Source organism: Canis lupus, chromosome 24 (genome assembly GCF_003254725.2).
Source record: "Canis lupus dingo isolate Sandy chromosome 24, ASM325472v2, whole genome shotgun sequence".
Lineage (NCBI taxonomy): Eukaryota > Metazoa > Chordata > Mammalia > Carnivora > Canidae > Canis > Canis lupus.
This window is the reverse complement of record NC_064266.1, coordinates 9,086,801-9,100,677: the sequence shown is the minus strand read 5'-3', so window position 1 is coordinate 9,100,677 and position 13,877 is coordinate 9,086,801. Positions and strand designations below refer to the sequence as shown.

Genomic DNA, 13,877 nt, shown 5'->3' with positions numbered 1-13,877 from the left:
TTGGCAGTGACCCATCACTTGCAAAGTTGTTGCAGATGGCCAGGAACTTCCTCTCTCACCACAGTCTTCTCCCCCTCTCCCCATTCCACTACTCTTATCCAAAACCACAGCATCTAAGGTTCACTTAACCAGATGCCATTGCTTTATGGATGTCCTCAGACCTACTTGCTCCTCTACCCTACTTTCCACCATTATTTATAGAGTATCAGAGTTGCAGATATCCTTAAAATAAAATAATTATGTGAATATATATATACACATATATATGTATATAAACATATACACATACTAGGCAGGTAAGTAGATAATAGAGAAAATAAGTAAATACACTAAAACCTTTAAAATTTAGTTTATTTTTTATAGCTTTATTGATATATAATTGACATATAACATTGCCTAAGTTAAGGTGTACAATGTGTTGGTTTGATATACTTATATACCACAAAATGATTACACCATAGCATTAGCTAACACCTCCTAGCTAATACCTCCATCTCTTTACATAATTACCATTTCTTCTATGTGGTGCAAACACTTAGTATCTACTCTCTTAGCAACTTTCAAGTATGTAATACAAAATTATTAATTATAATCACTATGCAGTACATTATATTCCAAGAACTTAATGATCTTATAGCCAGAATTTTGTATTCCATGACCAACATCTCCCTATTTCTCCAACCACCAGCTCCTAGTAACTACCACTCTACTTTCTCCAGTAGAGATGCAATAAAATTTTAACAATTGGCAAATATGGGAGAAAGATCTATGGAAGTTATTTATAGTATTCTTTTTTTTTTTTTTTTTTAATTTATGATAGTCACAGAGAGAGAGAGAGAGGTGCAGAGACACAGGCAGAGGGAGAAGCAGGCTCCATGCACCGGGAGCCTGACGTGGGATTCGATCCCGGGTCTCCAGGATCACGCCCTGGGCCAAAGGCAGGCACCAAACCGCTGCGCCACCCAGGGATCCCCTATTTATAGTATTCTTAAAACCTTACTCTAAGTCTGAAATTATTTCAAAATTTAAAATACAGAGGCAAACCAACCATAAAAGCACTATCATAATTATGATTACAATAATTAGTATTTTCTAATTATTAAAAACCTATTTTTGGAGGCACTTGGGTGGCTCAGTCGGTTAAGCATTTGCCTTTGGCTCAGGTCATGATCCCAGGGCCCTGGGATCAACCCCTGCATTGGGCTCTCTTGCTCATTCTCTCTCTCTCAAATAAATAAATAAATAAATAAATAAATAAATCTCATTAAAAACCCTATTTTTTAAAGGGCAGAACACTTAAAATCTTCTTTAAAAATTATTTTCCTTTACTCTTCATTTTTATTGAAGTGAGGTTCACACAGCATAAAACTAACCATTTTATTTTACTAATGATTTGATTTGTTTGAGAGAGAGAGGGAGCATGAGGAGGAGAAGGGCAGAAGGAGAGGGAGAAACTCCCTGCTGAACAGGGAGTCTGATGTGAGGCTTGATCCTAGGATCTTGAGATCATGACCTGAACTGAAGTCAGACACTTAACCAACTGAGCCACCCAGGCACCCCAAAACTAACCATTTTAAAATGAATAATTCAGTGGCATTTAATACCTTGACAATGTTGTGCAACCACTGCCTCTATCTAGTTCAAAGCATTTCATCACCCCAAAAAGAAACTCCATACCCATTAAGCAATTATTCCCAATCTTTTCCTTTTCCTGGCTTTTGGCAGTCTGTTCTCTGTCTTTATAAATTAGCCTATTGTGGATATTTCATGTAAATGAAATTAGTCAATATTTGTCTTTTTGTGTCCAGTTTACTTCATTTAGCATAATGTTTTTGAGGTTCATGTGTGTTATGGTATGTATTAGTGCTTCATTCTTTTTTATGGCTAAATAATATTCCATGTATTCATAAATGGCAATTTGTTTACCCATTCATCTACTGACAGATTTTGGCCTATTTCCATCTTTTGGCTATTGTGAGTAGTGATGTTCTGAACATGACTGTACATTTATCAGAATGCCTAAAACTTTGACAGCTGTCAATGTCTATTGGTGACTTAAAATATAATTTCATGCTTGAAGCACACCCAAGCTTAGACTTCTCAGATCCATGAGTAAATTCTCTCTTGTGCTTGAACTAGATTGGGTTGAGTTTCTGTCAACCTGACAAAATCTTTTTTTTTTTTTAAGATTTTATTTATTTATTCATGAGAGACACGGAGAGAGAGAGAGAGGCAGACACAGGCAGAGGGAGAAGCAGGCTCCACGCAGGGAGCCAGATGTGGGATTCAATTCCGGGACTCCAGGGTCATGCTCTGGGCCAAAGGCAGACGTTCCTCTGCTGAGCCACCCAGGGATCCCAACTTAACAGAATCTTAACTGATACAAACCTTTATCTTTCACAATGCATGGGGAAAAACATCTGTTCATTAAGAATATCCTTTGAAAACAAAGCTGAATTAAATTTTCTTAAGTGCAAAGGTCTCCTGTCCCCAGAAAACTTGAATAGGAATCTGAAATATTTCTGAACAGGAACAATGAGCTCAACTAAGCACAGAACATTCCTGAACTGTGTCTGCCACCACAAGGGGATAATCATAATGCAATCTTGAACCAGAGGTTTTTGTGTGTGCCAGATTTAAAGAAATTCAAAGCACTTTATTTGTGAAAGAATTATGATCTTAAAAACCAGATCATTCCTAAATCAATGGGTAATCATTTTTAGCAACTTGTCTGAAGTCCCTAAATATAAATGCTGCTCTTTTTATTTCTTCTTTTACCATTTGCTTCCTGCCACTCATCTTTCATCTCTTGTGGTCATAGGAATTTCAGCATTTTCTTTTCAAAAGGCTTTTAGGAATTGCCTTTGGTTTACTTGACGAAATCATGCACCATATACACTTCTTAAAAGGACATCATTTCATCTGATTTTTGTTGAAGAAAAATCAGGCAATTGGAGAATTTATCTGCTTACAACCTATCTTCCACTTAAAAAAACCTGTCATCACCTTCACTTCGTTTTGCTCTCAAGGTCCTTGCCTCAGCCAATTTATTAGGATACAAATTTGGTCTGAGTTCTGTCCAGCTTCCCTCCATGTAACTGCTATGGGTGGATCAATGGTGGGATTTGTATCTCCTTCTGCCTCTTGAATCTGCCATTGTCTTATTTTTCTCTCAGGGCTACTGAGGATTGAGTCAATCAAATCCTTGATTTCCAGAAATGTAATGTTGGTGCAAGACATTCTAATTCAATCTGGCCTGTTCACTTGAATTGATATGAATCTAGGAACAATGGGTAATTTTGGAGAACTATATTTGGCTATATGGTCAGTAAATATGGCCCGGAGAGTAAAAGGAAAGAGGAAGGGAAAGAAGAGAACAAAAATCAGGGGGAGGAGCAGGGAGAGAGGAGACAAGAGAGGGAGAGAAAGAGAAAGAGAAAGATGAGGAAAGATGGGATGAGGGGGCAGGTGGGAATGGAGAAAGAGAGGAGATTTTCTTGGTTTTTATTACTGAAAAGACAAAGGAATTTCATTTCAAGTGATACTTGATCAAGTGGGCCAATGATATCCCCAAGGGTCTGGCTTTTTTCATCCCTTCTTTATGATGAGGTCAAAATGGTTGCCACAGCCTTCAAAATTATTTGCTTTCTTTCATCCAAAAGAAAAGAGATCCAAAATTCCCACTGAAGTCCCATGACTCAAGCTAATTAGACTGACATAAGTCTCATGTCCATCTCTACATCAATCACTGTGGTGGGAGGGAGCCTGGGGAAGAGGAGTAGGAATTGAGATGGCCTAAGTCGATTGGATGAGTATAGGTCAAATGTCCCATCCCTAGAGTAGAGCTGGAGTCACAGCTCCCAGATCCATACAGATTCCCACTGAGAAACCTGGAAACGTTGGCAAGTAGGCAGGAGGGAAGTGCATGCTCGGAAGAGAGCCAGTGAATGTTCCTCATGTTCATTCTCTCGTTTGGCTTCTGATATTTACAGCCAAAGAATGTTAGCTAAGATATCTGACTAGAATAGTGAAGACAGAAAAACTAAAGGTGTCCTGAATTTCCAGGGAAAGGTTGGACACAGTGGGGGTGATATCATATGGACACTTAGTTCATACAAAAGGACAATATGGCTTAAATGGCTTGGGTGGCTCTGCTCACCATTCCACTGTCCATGTGAGATGGCAGATGTCAGCAGCTCTCCCCTCGGCCTGTCTTGGCTTGTCTCCTCCCCGCCCATGGTGTGAGCATCTTGTCAAACGTAATATGATTCTAGTATACACATAAAAGATGGCCCTGTGCCAGCCCCTGCTTTAACAGGTACTCAACAGAAGAAACAGAAATAGGGGAAGGAAGAACTGACCGAACACCACTTAATGAGAATGTCACTCTCAAATGTGTCATTGACAGAGGACTTTCAAAGGTAACTTACCTAAAGGGCTTTCAAGGAACATTTTTCTAAGACACTTCTGAGGGAAATTTTGCTTATTTATAAGATATGATTCTGTCTTATCCAAACAGATAACTATCACCCATGTGGAGCTGGCCAGTAGGAACATAACCCATTTTTGATGATTTGATCCATATTCACCAGTTATTTATTTTTTTTAAAATTTTTATTTATTTAAGATAGAGAGAGAGAGAGAGAGAGGCAGAGACATAGGCAGAGGGAGAAGCAGGCTCCATGCACCGGGAGCCCGATGTGGGATTCGATCCCGGGTCTCCAGGATCGCGCCCTGGGCCAAAGGCAGGCGCTAAACCGCTGCGCCACCCAGGGATCCCTTCACCAGTTATTTAAATAGTCTCAGTACTTTGCACATGGTGAGAGCTTCATAAATACGGTGAAATAAATATAATTGATTTAGGCAAAATGGCTTTACCCAGTGACATGGCTTGGTGAGAGAATCTGAGGAATGTCCTCAGGATGTCTTCTCTTGGTATGAACCAGCATGCTTGAATGCCGTTTGGGGGCATTTCATGGTGGTTTAGTGCACAGAGAAAGGTGTCCTAACTCTAATTCCATTTCTTCTATGAACTATTCCTGTGACCTGGGAGACATTACATAATTTCTTTGAGTCTCAGGTTTCTCCTGGTGGAATGGGAAAAAAAAAATGCTTACTCCACTTGTTTTTCAGAGTTATTAAAAATCAGTGGCCTGTGTTCTCTTGGCAGCTGCTTTATGTCTTTTAGGGCAGAATGAATGCTATACAGAAGGAAAAACATTCAGATGAAAAATATGTTGGTGTCTCCAGAGATATTCAGTGAACAATGTATCCTGCCTAATTCACTCTTGGATGTTAAAAATATAACCCAGTACAAAAATACAACCCAATAGAATAGTAAGCTCAGATTCTCCAGAACTCCACAACAGTTCTAATGAAGACAGGATTTCTAGTGCTCTGTTGCCAACTCCTAGCTTATGACCTTCAACCCCAAAAGCTCAGGAAAGGTATAAATTATGAAAAGTAGTCTCTGCTCTCCAGAGCAAAGCATAATGCTAAATCAAACAATGAAAGAGACATGGGAGCTAAATTTTCCAAGCAGAAAAAGTAAATATAACAAGACATATATATAGTGAATTTGGATGGCATGATATATAGTGAAATGGAATGACTACACCTCTTCTTCTAGTGAATTTATTTTACAGGTTAAAAATTAAAAAGTTACATCTTTTCTGCTTCAGTCTAAGTCCCATTCTCAGGTAATCATGTGCCTCTCTCAAGAATCCAACAAAAGCTTGTAAAATTAACAATTTGTCTTCTATCCACTAAAGGGACTGGTTTCATCACTTTCTATTGTTCTGAGGGATGTAGCTAAAAGTATATGTATGTATCTCCAAGGACCCAAGATGTCCTCTCTTGGTATGAACCGAGCAGAAATGCTTGTGTATGTCCACCACAGACATATCAAAAATGTTTATAGCAGTACTATTTCTAACAGCCCCAAAGTAGAAACAGGTAGGTATTTAACTCTTCATCTTTATTCTCTATTATTTTAGCATTTGAAAACTAGGAAATTAGATTAGTCATACAGAACCCAAGTAAAGTGAGAATGTAGTTAATGGAAAGTTTTATTTGATTCTAGAATGACGTATACAATGTGTGTGTGTGTGTGTGTGTGTGTGTGTGTGTGTGTGTGTGTGTGAAAATGTAGCATTTCCAGTAAACCCACATCCCATGTCATGGGTAGAATTACCAGCGAAGTTGCTAAGAATTGACACTATTTGACTGTCACAGAAATCAATGAGAAGGAACAGAAATCTCCCCAAGCTAACTCAAGTAAAGTTGGATTTATGTGAGGATAGCAAGGAACCTCTAGGACCTCAACTGCAGGAAATGCAACTTGGCAGTGACTTTTTTTCTGTTTCCTGAGTTGCAATGTGGCTCATCTCTGCATCTTTCTGCTTCTCTCATTTCTCATAAAGTATTAAAAATAGTCTCTTCTCTCCAGAGCAGCCTAATGCTTAATGTTTCAGCTCATTCCTCTTTGATGCCTGACTCTCTTTAGTTGATTATCAGCCAGTATATTGCCAACCAATTCCAAACAATGGCTTTAGCCTGAGTCTATGTGACCTGCCAGCCTGGTCTCTCTCTTCCAGAAAATGACTTGTAGGCATTCAGTAAAAGTTAATTTCCATGAATCCCTTGGTAGACAATAAATATTAATTTTCTTTTCTCCTTCAGAAGGTGAACACCATTTGAGTATAAAAGAATGTTTGTTTGATAGTGAGCTAGTGAAGCAATATTTTCCTTGCCCTCCGCATATGTAAGGAAGATAAAAAGCTTTAAATTGGTTGAGGCACACTTCTAAAGACTTGAGAAATACTCAGACAAATCTGGAAAGTCTTCAGGATTGAACCAGGTCACTACTATTTCTTAAATCATCACACTCTTGTGTCCATGAAAAGGTTTTTTTTTTTTCTTTTTTTTAATTTTTATTTATTTACTTATGATAGTCAGAGAGAGAGAGAGAGAGAGGCAGAGACACAGGCAGAGGGAGAAGCAGGCTCCATGCATCGGGAGCCTGATATGGGATTCGATCCCGGGTCTCCAGGATCACGCCCAGGGCCAAAGGCAGGCGCCAAACCGCTGCGCCACCCAGGGATCCCAATGAAAAGGTTTTTATTTTCACATCCCAAAGGTTGCAATTTGTGATTTTATTATTATGGTGAAAGAAAGAAGAATGAAAACCATTTGACCTTCAACCTCAGGATGAGGGCTTTGGTTTGCTCTTTGTATTGCTCTGCCACACATATAAATCTAAGTCTTAATTAAGAGTGAACTAAAGTGGCTCTTCCCATAAGTGGCCTGAGGTAATCTCTGAAAATGATTTGCTATTCACCTGACCCAGAAAATCCTACAAAATCATGCAAATCAAGAGGTCCCTTTAAGAACACATGTGAAACTGCCCAGGCCATCAAGGGTATGTACTTCCAAAAAGCCACCAAATGCCTGAAGGATGTCACTTTGCAGAAGTAATGTATGCTATTCTGCTGCTACAATGACAGAATCACTGTAGATGTGCCCAGGCCAAACAATGGGGCTGAACACAAGGTGGGTGGCCCGAAAAGTGTGCTGAATTTTTACTGCATGCTTAAAAATGCAGAGAGTAATGCTGAACGTAAGGGTTTAAGATGTATATTCTCTGGTCACTGAGCACAACCAGGTGAACAAAGCCTCCAAGTTTCAGCATAGAATTTACGGGGCTCATGGTCTTATTAACCTATATAGGAGCTCTCCCTGTCACATTGAGATGATCCTTGTTGAAAAAGAGCAGACTATTCCTAAATCAGAAGAGGAGGTTGCACAAAAGTAAAAGATAACCCAGAAGAAACCGAAGAAAAAAACTCATAAGGCCTGGGAGTAATTCTGCATAAAATATATGCAAGTAAAAGTAAAAAAAAAAAAAATGTGAATTAAAGTGGCACATAACCTAAATGCTCAGCTCTTGTAATGGGAGATGGGTTACCAGGGAAGCATGAGATAGGATGAGGTCAGTGACCTTCAGTACATGTTCCAGAGATGACATATATGACAATTTCCACTGGCCTAGATCTGTAAGGTAAGTGGGTGTAAGGCTACTCAGTAAGGCCATTCACGTTGCTCCCATCCATTCTCCACCTTTCCCTTCTTTTCTCTGTGCTTGGGAGTCTGACCCTTGTTGATCTGAGCTTCTTACAGCTGCTTCTTGGCAGGTTTGGTCACTGCGATCCAGTGGTAGCACAGCTCTTGAACCCAGGCAATAGGGGCTATCTTTGTGCCTGATACTTTAGGAAGCACTGCATCATAGACACACCCAAATATATATATACATTAAAGGACACAGGGGGCATCTCTGTCACTTGGGATAGAGCACTACAAGCAGTACCAACAATGCTTGGAGTGGGAGAGGATTCAATAGCAGAGCTTAGATAAAAGACCTGTGAATTAACTTGTTAAACCCTTGCCCTCTGCAGGGATGCAATTGGTTTCTGAAGAATGAAGTATTGATTTCTAATAGTGCTTGGTATCCATTTTCTTATTGCTCTTTGGGTGTTCCAGTTTTTGCTCTAGAAGTACTCACTAGTATCGTACTTACAATTGCTTCATGTGGTAGCTAAGGAATATTATATATTGTGTATATGCAGTCGAGATGTCGCTTGAACTCAGCATGATACCAGTTCTTTACATTTGGCAATCGGATAAACATCAAATGCTACAACAGTAAATAGATCAATATTTTACAAATATTTTAAAAGGGTTTGTTAAATTTTAAGAAGTACAAACTTGACTTTCATGTAGCTTTGGTTTAAATTTGAAATCAAATAATGATTTGCTTATTTTTTAAAAATTTAATAAATTTTGGACATTCTAGAACAAAAAGCTTTTTTAAAATAGATTTTATTTATTTATTCATGAGAGACACAGAGAGAGAGAGGCAGAGACACAGGCAGAGGAAGAAGCAGGCCCCACGCAGGGAGCCCAATGTGGGACTCAATCTGGGTACTCCAGGATCAGGCCCTGAGCCAAAGGCAGACGCTCAACCACTGAACCACCCAGGTGTCCCTAGAACAAAAAGCTTTTGAAGCAAAATATGAAAGAATTTAAAATTTAAAAAAAATAAAATAAAATAAAATTTACATTTACTTTGCAAGTTTTATGAAAATTTACTTAAATATTGAACACTTTAAATACAATCATATTTTTTTAGTCCTTCAATCATTACTATCAGTAAAACATAAATTATGTGAAATCTACATTATAAAATAGTGCTTTTACTAAAATTAAGATAAAAATTAATTTTGTGGAATAAATGAATGGAATATTTCTGTAATAAATTTACTATGTCTTTATTACTCATTCAAATCTTGCTGGCCTTAGCACAAAACCAATCATATAAAAAAATCATATGAAATAATAATTTAATTTAGTTGTCTTTAATATTTTGTTTACTTTCAATTATATAAAAACCTCAGATTTACACATATTTTTCAATTTTGTGGCAATAAGAGTATATTTGTTGTTTGGGGCAGGGGTTTGCAAAGTTCTTTGTTAAAAGCCAGATAGTTATTTGAGGCACTGTGGATCAGACAGTTCCTGTTCCTGTTACAACTTCTTGACTTTCAGCTGAGGGGATGAAAGGAGCCATGGACCATATACACGAATGGGCATAGCTGTGTTCCAACAAAACAACTTACAAAAATAGGCAATGGGCTCCATTTAGCCTGCAAGTTATAATTTGCTGAACAGACTCTGAAATGGATATTTGTGTGCAGGAGGCTTATTGAGGGTACCATCAGGGGACACTTGTAGGGGAAGTACATTTAGCAGAAGAAAAGTGAGACTGGGATGAGGCAGTCACAACAAACAGCTCAGCTGATCCCATGGGGAGCTCAGTATCAGGGGTGGCCCTTTAGTATTGTCCCAGCTTAAGGCAAAGGAGGCTGGTCTTTATATGTGGACATACCCTGGGCAGGGAGAGCAAGGTATGATCTTGGATGAGGCAGATTCCTCAAGGAGAGAGCAGTGCCTGGAGAGGGACTCATCTGTGAGCTATCAGTACCTCAACCTACCAGCAGCTGAGGAGCAGCACCTACATCTTAAGGAGGGATGTGATGGTTAATTTTAAGTGTCAACTTGGCTAAGCCAAGTTGTTGAAGCATTCTTCTGGATGTTTCTGTGAGAGTGTTTTAGGATGAAGTTAACATTTTAAACAGTGGACTTTGAGTAAAGCAGATTACCTTCCATAAGCACGAGGGTGGGCCTTATTATTAGTTGAAGTCCTGAATAGAACAAAATAGACTGATTCCCCAGGCAAGAGGGAATTTTGCCAGCAAACAGCCTTCAGATTTGAACTGCAACACTGGCTCTTCTCTGGGTTTCCAACGTGACAGCCCAACCTACAGATTTTGGCCTTGCCAATCTCCATAATGACAAGAATCAACTCCTTAAAATAAATTTCTGTATACACACACACATATACTCTATTGGTTATGTTTCTCTGGAGAGTTCTGTCTAATATAAGGAATCTGGGTAATGTACCATATTAGAGAGGATTATCAAGATAGGAGACCAGAACACACACACAGTGTATAATCTTGCTTTGTAACATTTATATATTTAAATACATGGTACATGGGTCTCCACTTGCACTCTTGCTCCAGTCTGGTGGTGTGCCAGAGTCAGCTCATACCAGATCTCCATACCAATTGCAAGCATCTCTTCCCAACTCTGTGCTCAGTGACATTAGCGTGGTAGCTTGAAATTGTTATGGTGGAGTGTTTATACCAGGGAAATCAGCAAATACTACAAATCAGGGCTATTTTTTGTCTCCAAGGGCTGATTGTTAAACATTTACCTGTGTATGACTGCCTAGGTTCCACAAATGTTAGAAGGAGGCTTACCTGCATACCAGCAGTTTCACCAGGAAGTTCTTGTTGGTGGTTCCATCTCTCCTGAGCTCCTGGGACTGCATTTCCTCTCCATGACCCTCCCAGAAGAGAGAAGTAACCACTTCCCACTGTTGCTTTACTCTGAGTGCCTTCCCATTCCTTGATTATTCCCTGGTGAGTAGTCCCTGCATGATAGCCTCCTCATTTGAGCCATCTGAGATGAATTCTTTTTCCTACTGGGACCTTGACCAATACAAAAATGACTAGTAAATCTGTCTCCTACTTTATGCTCACCCTAAAGTCAGTGGCTATCTCCCTCTCCCCACCTCCAGTTCCATCTTTAGAATCAACAGCTGATAAGCTGTTTCATTTCTCGTCTTGCCTCCTTTCTACCCTGTTCATCACCCCTCTTTGCCAAACATACAAATTAATCTGTGCTATGGCTTATACAAACTTCCAAGACACACTCCAAAGGGATATCGCCATAGCCAGTCATTTTGTTCTTTAGCCACTTTGGTTATTTAAATATGTGTCAGTGTCGCTTAGTGAGGTTATTTTTGGAATCCTCAAATATATAAAAGGAATACAAAAGCCAACTATCACAATTTAGCCAAACATTACATTTAGTTTTAGAAGGCACGAGTAATAGAAATCACGTGGGGCTGTTCATCTGTTTGTCTCATCTGTTTATTTTAAAAATCAAAAGCTCTTGTGGTTTCAACCTGTAATGTTATATCCCTGCCTGTCCTGACTTATACATTCAGTAATCACTCCTAACAATTGGCCCAGGGCTTAGGACAAGAAGGGCTGCTATAGGCCCCTGTACTGTGCACAGTACAGATCATGAGAGCTGTCTCATTGCCATATGATAGCTCTGGAGTTTGAGATTTTCTCAAGTTGTCCCTACTTTTCCAAGTACCTCTGGTCACATTGTTTTCCTGAGTTGCATTGACTATAAACACAACATAGCTTTAGTGAGGTTTAATCAAAAAGCAACAAAGAGGAACATCTCTCTCCTCATTTTTATTAGGTTTTGCACTCATTTTTTCACAGAAAGAAAGAAAGAAAGAAAGAAAGAAAGAAAGAAAGAAAGAAAGAAAAGAGAATCAGTTGGGTTGGTTTACCAAGTTATCCCAATAGGAGGGTTGTAATATGATGTGATAGTGGGAGATATCTCACAAGTCGGCCATTGTAAGAAAAATACATTCATATAAACAATAACAAATAATATGCATTTTTAAATATTAATCAAGTTCTCAGAGGAGGGAAAGGCTTTCCTTGTAAATATATACAGAAGATGAGGAAGGAAATTGAGCTCAGAATGGTGAGGCTCAGAGAATGAGACATCTGGCAGGATGGGCTAGATTATTTGTAGAAACAAACAACTTTAGTCTCAGTGGCTTAAAGCAGGGCTTGTTTTTACTCATGAACAAGGGGTTTGGCTGTTGATCTGGCTACCAGAGTGATGCTGGGAAGGGGAAGGAGAATGTAATAAATTCTCTATTACTTCTTTACATTTATGTGTGGGAGTGATGCACATATCTTCTGCTTCTTTTTTTATTGACAAAGAAAGTCAACAGCCACATATAACTTCAAAAGTATGAGAAAGTTCCCTGCCCTGTGCTCAAGAGATGGAAGGCCAGAAATAGGGTGACCAGGACTACAAATTCAGTAACCTGTGAAAGACAGACTTGGGTTTGGTAACAGCACAAAAGTGCCCAATACCTTTCCCTCTTTACCTGTCTCTCTGTGAGTGAAGAGAACATATATAGATGCCAGAGACTGAAAAACTTCTACAGTTGATGATAATTTAAGGGAAGGAGACACTTCAGAATATATTTGGAACTTTCTGTTTTGTAAAGGAAATTTGTGTAGTGTTAAATGGCCACCTTTATTATATCAAATAACTTTAAATGTATTTTAATAGTGATGAAATATGGAAAATGAGGATTATGCCTTCCTGAAAATGTTCCTGTAAAAGCCAGGAGCAGGAAATTCTCTTCTGTGCAGTGGTTTCCAAAGTTCCTGGGGAGATGAGAAGGGAGCTCTCAAAGAAAACTCAAGGGGAAATGTGTGGCAGAGTAAAGCTCAACCTATGGATATCTAAGTACCATGAACTAATGAAGAAACATTCACAGCTTAGTAGTACTCTAAAATGGTCCACTGCCAATGTTAGTTCTTGTCTAGAATGTGATAGAATATGATAGCAAAGAGTGTGATAGCACACTATGGTACAGCATTGTTTTCAGTCATGGATGGAATTTTCACCAAGACAGCAGAGGCCATATGGCATGTTTACCACCAGGAGTTCCATATTGGACATTACTTTGAGTCTAGTCTTAGATTCTTAATGCCTTTCACTTTTTTTTTTCCTTTCACTTTTTAAAAAGATTTTATCTGTTTGACAAAGAGAGAGAGCACAAGCGGGGGGAGTAGGAGAAGGAGAAGCAGGCTCCCTGCTGAGCAGGAAGCCCAATGTGGAGCTTGATTTTAGGACCCTGGATTCATGACGTGAGCAGAAGACAGATGCCTAACCAACTGAGCCACCCAGGTGCCCCTCTTATTGCCTTTCTGATGTCTAGTCTACTGCCCCTCCCTTCATCTCCGAAGAGGAAAAAAAGATAGCGAACTAAGATTAAATCATAAATACTGATGGGTCACCAAAAAATCCAACAGTGTAAAACCGTTGTTGGTGCAGCAGACATCTATTGGCTCATTTCTCCAATTCTGTTTTAGAAACTGTTGAGAGAACTGTCTCCTGGCTCCCATTGACCATAGCTGATAGATGAGCAGGGGATACAAGTTGGGCCTTTACTTTGCTCAGGCATATTGTTTCTCTGGAAATTTTGAATTTAGAGTATTAAAAAAGGGGAATTAAATTTAATTTTTTTTTTTATTTGAGAGGCACCTGGGTGGTTCAATCAGTTAAGTGTCTGCCTTTGGCTCAGGTCATAATCGTAAGATCCTGATATCAAGCCCCACATCAAGCTGAGCAGGGAGCACACTTCT

General features: G+C 39.1%; 1 protein-coding gene across 1 annotated transcript in view; it reads left to right on the top strand.

Moving 5' to 3' along the window:
- The window catches only part of NDUFAF5 (NADH:ubiquinone oxidoreductase complex assembly factor 5), a 424,603-nt gene that overhangs the window by 268,173 nt on the left and 142,553 nt on the right, over positions 1 to 13,877 (top strand). The gene's annotated exons all lie outside the window — the stretch shown is intronic.